This window comes from Juglans regia, unplaced genomic scaffold, assembly GCF_001411555.2.
Source record: "Juglans regia cultivar Chandler unplaced genomic scaffold, Walnut 2.0 Scaffold_855, whole genome shotgun sequence".
In the NCBI taxonomy this organism is placed as follows: domain Eukaryota; kingdom Viridiplantae; phylum Streptophyta; class Magnoliopsida; order Fagales; family Juglandaceae; genus Juglans; species Juglans regia.
In genome coordinates, this window is record NW_023363515.1 from 1 (window position 1) to 7,648 (window position 7,648).

The 7,648-nt window shown below is 48.4% G+C and overlaps 18 non-coding genes and 4 pseudogenes across 18 annotated transcripts; all 22 read left to right on the top strand.

The window, feature by feature from the left end:
- Window positions 1-25: 25 nt before the first annotated feature.
- Window positions 26-144, top strand: LOC118347327. The gene has a single exon (XR_004800548.1). It is a non-coding gene; the product is annotated as a 5S ribosomal RNA (ribosomal RNA).
- Window positions 145-334: 190 nt separating this feature from the next.
- LOC118347312 lies at window positions 335-453 on the top strand. Its single transcript, XR_004800537.1, has one exon. It is a non-coding gene; the product is annotated as a 5S ribosomal RNA (ribosomal RNA).
- A 187-nt stretch (window positions 454-640) lies between these two features.
- Window positions 641-759, top strand: LOC118347316. Its single transcript, XR_004800541.1, has one exon. It is a non-coding gene; the product is annotated as a 5S ribosomal RNA (ribosomal RNA).
- Window positions 760-948: 189 nt separating this feature from the next.
- On the top strand, window positions 949-1,067 carry LOC118347311. Its single transcript, XR_004800536.1, has one exon. It is a non-coding gene; the product is annotated as a 5S ribosomal RNA (ribosomal RNA).
- A 190-nt stretch (window positions 1,068-1,257) lies between these two features.
- On the top strand, window positions 1,258-1,376 carry LOC118347317. The gene has a single exon (XR_004800542.1). It is a non-coding gene; the product is annotated as a 5S ribosomal RNA (ribosomal RNA).
- Window positions 1,377-1,565: 189 nt separating this feature from the next.
- Window positions 1,566-1,684, top strand: LOC118347324 (annotated as a pseudogene).
- A 190-nt stretch (window positions 1,685-1,874) lies between these two features.
- LOC118347319 lies at window positions 1,875-1,993 on the top strand. Its single transcript, XR_004800544.1, has one exon. It is a non-coding gene; the product is annotated as a 5S ribosomal RNA (ribosomal RNA).
- Window positions 1,994-2,182: 189 nt separating this feature from the next.
- LOC118347308 lies at window positions 2,183-2,301 on the top strand. The gene has a single exon (XR_004800533.1). It is a non-coding gene; the product is annotated as a 5S ribosomal RNA (ribosomal RNA).
- A 190-nt stretch (window positions 2,302-2,491) lies between these two features.
- LOC118347320 lies at window positions 2,492-2,610 on the top strand. Its single transcript, XR_004800545.1, has one exon. It is a non-coding gene; the product is annotated as a 5S ribosomal RNA (ribosomal RNA).
- A 1,068-nt stretch (window positions 2,611-3,678) lies between these two features.
- On the top strand, window positions 3,679-3,797 carry LOC118347325 (annotated as a pseudogene).
- A 190-nt stretch (window positions 3,798-3,987) lies between these two features.
- On the top strand, window positions 3,988-4,106 carry LOC118347309. The gene has a single exon (XR_004800534.1). It is a non-coding gene; the product is annotated as a 5S ribosomal RNA (ribosomal RNA).
- A 189-nt stretch (window positions 4,107-4,295) lies between these two features.
- Window positions 4,296-4,414, top strand: LOC118347307. Its single transcript, XR_004800532.1, has one exon. It is a non-coding gene; the product is annotated as a 5S ribosomal RNA (ribosomal RNA).
- Window positions 4,415-4,604: 190 nt separating this feature from the next.
- On the top strand, window positions 4,605-4,723 carry LOC118347310. Its single transcript, XR_004800535.1, has one exon. It is a non-coding gene; the product is annotated as a 5S ribosomal RNA (ribosomal RNA).
- Window positions 4,724-4,913: 190 nt separating this feature from the next.
- On the top strand, window positions 4,914-5,032 carry LOC118347315. Its single transcript, XR_004800540.1, has one exon. It is a non-coding gene; the product is annotated as a 5S ribosomal RNA (ribosomal RNA).
- Window positions 5,033-5,222: 190 nt separating this feature from the next.
- Window positions 5,223-5,341, top strand: LOC118347314. Its single transcript, XR_004800539.1, has one exon. It is a non-coding gene; the product is annotated as a 5S ribosomal RNA (ribosomal RNA).
- Window positions 5,342-5,531: 190 nt separating this feature from the next.
- LOC118347323 lies at window positions 5,532-5,650 on the top strand (annotated as a pseudogene).
- A 189-nt stretch (window positions 5,651-5,839) lies between these two features.
- Window positions 5,840-5,957, top strand: LOC118347328. The gene has a single exon (XR_004800549.1). It is a non-coding gene; the product is annotated as a 5S ribosomal RNA (ribosomal RNA).
- A 189-nt stretch (window positions 5,958-6,146) lies between these two features.
- Window positions 6,147-6,265, top strand: LOC118347318. The gene has a single exon (XR_004800543.1). It is a non-coding gene; the product is annotated as a 5S ribosomal RNA (ribosomal RNA).
- A 190-nt stretch (window positions 6,266-6,455) lies between these two features.
- On the top strand, window positions 6,456-6,574 carry LOC118347321. The gene has a single exon (XR_004800546.1). It is a non-coding gene; the product is annotated as a 5S ribosomal RNA (ribosomal RNA).
- A 190-nt stretch (window positions 6,575-6,764) lies between these two features.
- LOC118347322 lies at window positions 6,765-6,883 on the top strand (annotated as a pseudogene).
- A 190-nt stretch (window positions 6,884-7,073) lies between these two features.
- On the top strand, window positions 7,074-7,192 carry LOC118347326. Its single transcript, XR_004800547.1, has one exon. It is a non-coding gene; the product is annotated as a 5S ribosomal RNA (ribosomal RNA).
- A 190-nt stretch (window positions 7,193-7,382) lies between these two features.
- Window positions 7,383-7,501, top strand: LOC118347313. The gene has a single exon (XR_004800538.1). It is a non-coding gene; the product is annotated as a 5S ribosomal RNA (ribosomal RNA).
- The last annotated feature ends 147 nt before the right edge of the window (window positions 7,502-7,648 follow it).

The window sequence follows — 7,648 nt, forward strand, 5'->3', positions numbered from 1 at the left end:
ATGAATTTTAAATAATTGGTTTGATGGGTGCGATCATACCAGCACAAATGCACCGGACCCCATCAGAACTCCGCAGTTAAGCGTGCTTGGGCGAGAGTAGTACTAGGATGGGTCACCACCTGGGAAGTCCTCGTGTTGCACCCCTCGTTTTTGTTTTTTCCGCCTTGTGAGAGGAATTGACAAGAAGGACAACTCGGGAGTGGATATTTAGGAAAATCGCGCCCTGCCCATCGCGTAGCTATGGGTTTCGATCAGATCGCCGGTTCGCATTTAAATCGGAAAGACGCTAGTACGTCGCACTAGGATTATATGAATTTTAAATAATTAGTTTGACGGGTGCGATCATACCAGCACTAATGCACTGGATCCCATTTGAACTCCGCATTTTACCGTGCTTGGGCGAGAGTAGTACTAGGATGGGTGACCTCCTGGGAAGTCCTCGTGTTGCACCCCTCGTTTTTGTTTTTTCCTTGCGAGAGGAATTGACAAAAAGGACCACTCGGGAGTGGATTTTTAGGAAAATTGCGCCCTGCCCATCGTGTAGCCAAGGGTTTCGATCAGATCGCCGGTTCGCATTGGGATCGGAAATACGCTAGTAGGTCGCCCTAGGATTATATGAATTTGAAATAATTACTTTAATGGGTGCGATCATACCAGCACTAATGCACCGGATCCCATCAGAACTCTGCAGTCAAGCTTGCTTGGGCGAGAGTAGTACTAGGATGGGGGACCTCCTCGGATGTCGTCGTGTTGCACCCCTCGTTTTTGTTTTTTCCGCCTTGCGAGAGGAATTTACAAGAAGGACAACTTGGGAGTTGATTTTTAGGAAAATCGCGCCCTGCCCATCGCGTAGCCAAGGGTTTCGATCAGATCAACGGTTCGCATTGGATCGGAAATACGCTAGTAGGTCGCCCTAGGATTATATGAATTTTAAATAATTGGTTTGATGGGTGCGATCATACCAGCACAAATGCACCGGAACCCATCAGAAGTCCGCAGTTAAGCGTGCTTGGGCGAGAGTACTACTAGGATGGGTCACCTCCTGGGAAGTCCTCGTGTTGCACCCCTCGTTTTTGTTTTTTCCGCCTTGCGAGAGGAATTGACAATAAGGACCACTCGGGAGTGGATTTTTAGGAAAATCGCGCCCTGCCCATGGCGTAGCCAAGGGTTTCGATCAGATCTCCGGTTCGCATTGGGATCGGAAATACGCATGTAGGTCGGCCTAGGATTATATGAATTTTAAATAATTAGTTTGAAGGGTGCGATCATACCAGCACTAATGCACCGGATCCCATCAGAACTCTGCAGTCAAGCTTGCTTGGGCGAGAGTAGTACTCGGATGGGGGACCTCCTCGGATGTCGTCGTGTTGCACCCCTCGTTTTTGTTTTTTCCGCCTTGCGAGAGGAATTTACAAGAAGGACAACTTGGGAGTTGATTTTTAGGAAAATCGCGCCCTGCCCATCGCGTAGCCAAGGGTTTCGATCAGATCAACGGTTCGCATTGGATCGGAAATACGCTAGTAGGTCGCCCTAGGATTATATGAATTTTAAATAATTGGTTTGATGGGTGCGATCATACCAGCACAAATGCACCGGAACCCATCAGAAGTCCGCAGTTAAGCTTGCTTGGGCGAGAGTAGTACTCGGATGGGCGACCTCCTCGGATGTCGTCGTGTTGCACCCCTCGTTGTTGTTTTTTCCGCCTTGCGAGAGGAATTTACAAGAAGGACAACTTGGGAGTTGATTTTTAGGAAAATCGCGCCCTGCCCATGGCGTAGCCAAGGGTTTCGATCAGATCTCCGGTTCGCATTGGGATCGGAAATACGCATGTAGGTCGGCCTAGGATTATATGAATTTTAAATAATTAGTTTGAAGGGTGCGATCATACCAGCACTAATGCACCGGATCCCATCAGAACTCTGCAGTCAAGCTTGCTTGGGCGAGAGTAGTACTCGGATGGGGGACCTCCTCGGATGTCGTCGTGTTGCACCCCTCGTTTTTGTTTTTTCCGCCTTGCGAGAGGAATTTACAAGAAGGACAACTTGGGAGTTGATTTTTAGGAAAATCGCGCCCTGCCCATCGCGTAGCCAAGGGTTTCGATCAGATCAACGGTTCGCATTGGATCGGAAATACGCTAGTAGGTCGCCCTAGGATTATATGAATTTTAAATAATTGGTTTGATGGGTGCGATCATACCAGCACAAATGCACCGGAACCCATCAGAAGTCCGCAGTTAAGCGTGCTTGGGCGAGAGTAGTACTAGGATGGGTCACCTCCTGGGAAGTCCTCGTGTTGCACCCCTCGTTTTTGTTTTTTCCGCCTTGCGAGAGGAATTGACAATAACGACCACTCGGGAGTGGATTTTTAGGAAAATCGCGCCCTGCCCATGGCGTAGCCAAGGGTTTCGATCAGATCTCCGGTTCGCATTGGGATCGGAAATACGCATGTAGGTCGGCCTAGGATTATATGAATTTGAAATAATTAGTTTGAAGGGTGCGATCATACCAGCACTAATGCACCGGATCCCATCAGAACTCTGCAGTCAAGCTTGCTTGGGCGAGAGTAGTACTCGGATGGGGGACCTCCTCGGATGGCGTCGTGTTGCACCCCTCGTTTTTGTTTTTTCCGCCTTGCGAGAGGAATTTACAAGAAGGACAACTTGGGAGTGGATTTTTAGGAAAATCGCGCCCTGCCCATCGCGTAGCCAAGGGTTTCGATCAGATCACCGGTTCGCATTGGATCGGAAATACGCTAGTAGGTCGCCCGTATATGAATTTTAAATAATTGGTTTGATGGGTGCAGTATACCAGCACAAATGCGCAACCCATCAAGTCACAGTTAAGCGTGCTTGGGCGAAGTAGTACTAGGATGGTCACCTCGCAAGGGAATCCTCGTGTTGCACCCCTCGTTTTGTTTTTTCCTGCGAGAAGGAATTGACAATAACGACCACTCGAGTGGCGCCCTGCCCATCGCTATGGGTTTCGATCAGATCGCTGGTTCGCATTTGGATCGGAAAGACGCTAGTACGTCGCACTAGGATTATAATTTTTAAATAATTAGTTTGGCAGGTGCGATCGCTTACCAGCACTAATGCACCGGGAACCTCAAACTCCGCAGTTAAGCGTGGGCGAAGTAGTACTAGGATGGGTCACCTCCTGGGAAGTCACTCGTATTTGCACCCCTCGTTTTTGTTTTTTCCGCCTTGCGGAGAGGAATTGATAATAGGAACCACTCGGGAGTGGATTTTAGAGGCGCCCCTTCCCATCGATGTAGCCAAGGGTTTTCAGTCAGATCATATTTCGCATTGGGATCGGAAATATAAGCCAGTAGGTCACCCTAGGATGATATGGTGTGTAATAGTAGTTTGATGTGTGCAATCATACCAGCCCTAACGGATCCTCCAGAACTCTGCATTCAAGCTTTGCTTGGGCGAAACCAATACTAGGATGGGTGACCTCCTGGGAAGTCGTGTTGCCACCCCTCGTTTTTGTTTTCTCTCCTGCTGCGAGAAGGGTGACAATAGAGACCACTCGGTATTGTAGTGATTTTTTAGGAAAATAGCGCCCTGCCCATCGTGCTTAGCCAAGGGTTTCGATCTGAATCGCCGGTTCGCATTGGGATCGGAAATACGCTAATGCGGTCTGCTTCGTTATATGAATTTGAAATAATTAGTTTGATTGGTGCGATCATACCAGCACTAATTTACCGGATCCGATCAGAACTCTGCAGTCAAGCTTGCTTGGGCGAGAGTAGTACTCGGATGGGGGACCTCCTCGGATGTCGTCGTGTTGCACCCCTCGTTTTTGTTTTTTCCGCATTGCGAGAGGAATTTACAAGAAGGACAACTTGGGAGTGGATTTTTAGGAAAATCGCGCCCTGCCCATCGCGTACCTATGGCTTTCGATCAGATCGCCGGTTCGCAATTGCATTGGAAAGACGCTATTACGTCGCACTAGGATTATAAGAATTTTAAATAATTAGTTTGATGGGTGCGATCATACCAGCACTAATGCACCGGATCCCATTAGAATTCCGCAGTTAACCGTGCTTGGGCGAGAGTAGTACTAGGATGGGTTACCTCCTGGGAAGTCCTCGTGGTGCACCCCTCGTTTTTGTTTTTTCCGCCTTGCGAGAGGAATTTACAAGAAGGACAACTTGGGAGTGGATTTTTAGGAAAATCGCGCCCTGCCCATCGCGTAGCCAAGGGTTTCGATCAGATGAACGGTTTGCATTGGATCGGAAATACGCTAGTAGGTCGCCCTTGGATTATATGAATTTTAAATAATTGGTTTGATGGGTGCGATCATACCAGCACAAATGCACCGGAACCCATCAGAACTCCGCAGTTAAGCGTGCTTGGGCGAGAGTAGTACTAGGATGGGTCACCTCCTGGGAAGTCCTCGTGTTGCACCCCTCGTTTTTGTTTTTTCCGCCTTGGGAGGGGAATTGACAAGAAGGACAACTCGGGAGTGGATTTTTAGGAAAATCGCGCCCTGCCCATCGCGTAGCTATGGGTTTCGATCAGATCGCCGGTTCGCATTTGGATCGGAAAGACGCTAGTACGTCGCACTAGGATTATATGAATTTTAAATAATTAGTTTGACGGGTGCGATCATACTAGCACTAATGCACCAGATCCCATTAGAACTCCGCTGTTAACCGTGCTTGGGCGAGAGTAGTACTAGGATGGGTGACCTCCTGGGAAGTCCTCGTGTTGCACCCCTCGTTTTTGTTTTTTCCGCCTTGCGAGAGGAATTGACAATAAGGACGACTCGGGAGTGGATTTTTAGGAAAATCACGCCCTTCCCATCGCGTAGCCAAGGGTTTCGATCAGATCGCCGGTTCGCATTGGGATCGGAAATAAGCTAGTAGGTCACCCTAGGATTATATGAATTTGTAATAATTAGTTTGATGTGTGCAATCATACCAGCCCTAATGCACCGGATCCCATCAGAACTCTGCATTCAAGCTTGCTTGGGCGAGAGTAGTACTAGGATGGGTGACCTCCTGGGAAGTCCTCGTGTTGCACCCCTCGTTTTTGTTTTTTTCGCCTTGCGAGAGGAATTGACAATAAGGACCACTCGGGAGTGGATTTTTAGGAAAATTGCGCCCTGCCCATCGTGTGGCCAAGGGTTTCGATCAGATCGCCGGTTCGCATTGGGATCGGAAATATGCTAGTAGGTCGCCCTAGGATTATATGAATTTGAAATAATTACTTTGATGGGTGCGATCATACCAGCACTAATGCACTGGATCCCATTTGAACTCCGCATTTAACCGTGCTTGGGCGAGAGTAGTACTAGGATGTGTGACCTCCTGGGAAGTCCTCGTGTTGCACCCCTCGTTTTTGTTTTTTCCGCCTTGCGAGAGGAATTTACAGGAAGGACAACTTGGGAGTGGATTTTTATGAAAATCGCGCCCTGCCCATCGCGTAGCAAAGGGTTTCGATCAGATCGCCGATTCGCATTTGGATCGGAAAGATGCTAGTACGTCGCACTAGGATTATATGAATTTTAAATAATTAGTTTGACGGGTGCGATCGTACCAGCACTAATGCACCGGATCCCATCAGAACTCTGCAGTCAAGCTTGCTTGGGCGAGAGTAGTACTCGGATGGGGGACCTCGTCGGATGTCGTCGTGTTGCACCCCTCGTTTTTGTTTTTTCCGCCTTGCGAGAGGAATTTACAAGAAGGACAACTTGGGAGTGGATTTTTAGGAAAATCGCGCCCTGCCCATCGCGTAGCCAAGGGTTTCGATCAGATCAACGGTTCGCATTGGATCGGAAATACGCTAGTAGGTCGCCCTAGGATTATATGAATTTTAAATAATTGGTTAGATGGGTGCGATCATACCAGCACAAATGCACCGGATCCCATCAGAACTCCGCAGTAAGCGTGCTTGGGCGAGAGTAGTACTAGGATGGGTGACCTCCTGGGAAGTCCTCGTGTTGCACCCCTCGTTTTTGTTTTTTCCGCCTTGCGAGAGGAATTTACAAGAAGGACAACTTGGGAGTGGATTTTTAGGAAAATCGCGCCCTGCCCATCGCGTAGCCAAGGGTTTCGATCAGATCAACGGTTTGCATTGGATCGGAAATACGCTAGTAGGTCGCCCTAGGATTATATGAATTTTAAATAATTGGTTTGATGGGTGCGATCATACCAGCACAAATGCACCGGAACCCATCAGAACTCCGCAGTTAAGCGTGCTTGGGCGAGAGTAGTACTAGGATGGGTCACCTCCTGGGAAGTCCTCGTGTTGCACCCCTCGTTTTTGTTTTTTCCGCCTTGCGAGAGGAATTGACAATAAGGACGACTCGGGAGTGGATTTTTAGGAAAATCACGCCCTTCCCATCGTGTAGCCAAGGGTTTCGATCAGATCGCCGGTTCGCATTGGGATCGGAAATAAGCTAGTAGGTCACCCTAGGATGATATGAATTTGTAATAATTAGTTTGATGTGTGCAATCATACCAGCCCTAATGCACCGGATCCCATCAGAACTCTGCATTCAAGCTTGCTTGGGCGAGAGTAGTACTAGGATGGGTGAGCTCCTGGGAAGTCCTCGTGTTGCACCCCTCGTTTTTGTTTTCTCCGCCTTGCGAGAGGAATTGACAATAAGGACCACTCGGTAGTGGATTTTTAGGAAAATAGCGCCCTGCCCATCGTGTAGCCAAGGGTTTCGATCAGATCGCCGGTTCGCATTGGGATCGGAAATACGCTAGTAGGTCGCCCTAAGATTATATGAATTTGAAATAATTAGTTTGATGGGTGCGATCATACCAGCAATAATGCACTAGATCCCATTTGAACTCCGCATTTAACCGAGCTTGGGCGAGAGTAGTACTAGGATGTGTGACCTCCTGGGAAGTCCTCGTGTTGCACCCCTCGTTTTTGTTTTTTCCGCCTTGCGAGAGGAATTTACAAGAAGTACAACTTGGGAGTGGATTTTTTTGAAAATCGCGCCCTGCCCATCGCGTAGCTAAGGGTTTCGATCAAATCGCCGATTCGTATTTGGATCGGAAAGACGCTAGTACGTCGCACTAGGATTATATGAATTTTAAATAATTGGTTTGACGGGTGCGATCATACCAGCACAAATGCACCGGAACCCATCAGAACTCCGCAGTTAAGTGTGCTTGGGCGAGAGTAGTACTAGGATGGGTCACCTCCTAGGAAGTCCTCGTGTTGCACCCCTCGTTTTTGTTTTTTCCGCCTTACGAGAGGAATTTACAGGAAGGACAACTTGGGAGTGGATTTTTATGAAAATCGCGCCCTGCCCATCGCGTAGCCAAGGGTTTCGATCAAATCGCCGATTCGTATTTGGATCGGAAAGACGCTAGTACGTCGCACTAGGATTATATGAATTTTAAATAATTAGTTTGACGGGTGCGATCATACCAGCACTAATGCACCAGATCCCATTAGAACTCCGTTGTTAACCGTGCTTGCGCGAGAGTAGTACTAGGATGGGTGACCTCCTGGGAAGTCCTCGTGTTGCACCCCTCGTTTTTGTTTTTTCCGCCTTGCGAGAGGAATTGACAATAACGACCACTCGGGAGTGGATTTTTAGGAAAATCGCGCCCTGCCCATCGCGTAGCGATGGGTTTGGATCAGATCTCCGTTTGGATTGGGATCGGAAGGACGCTAGTA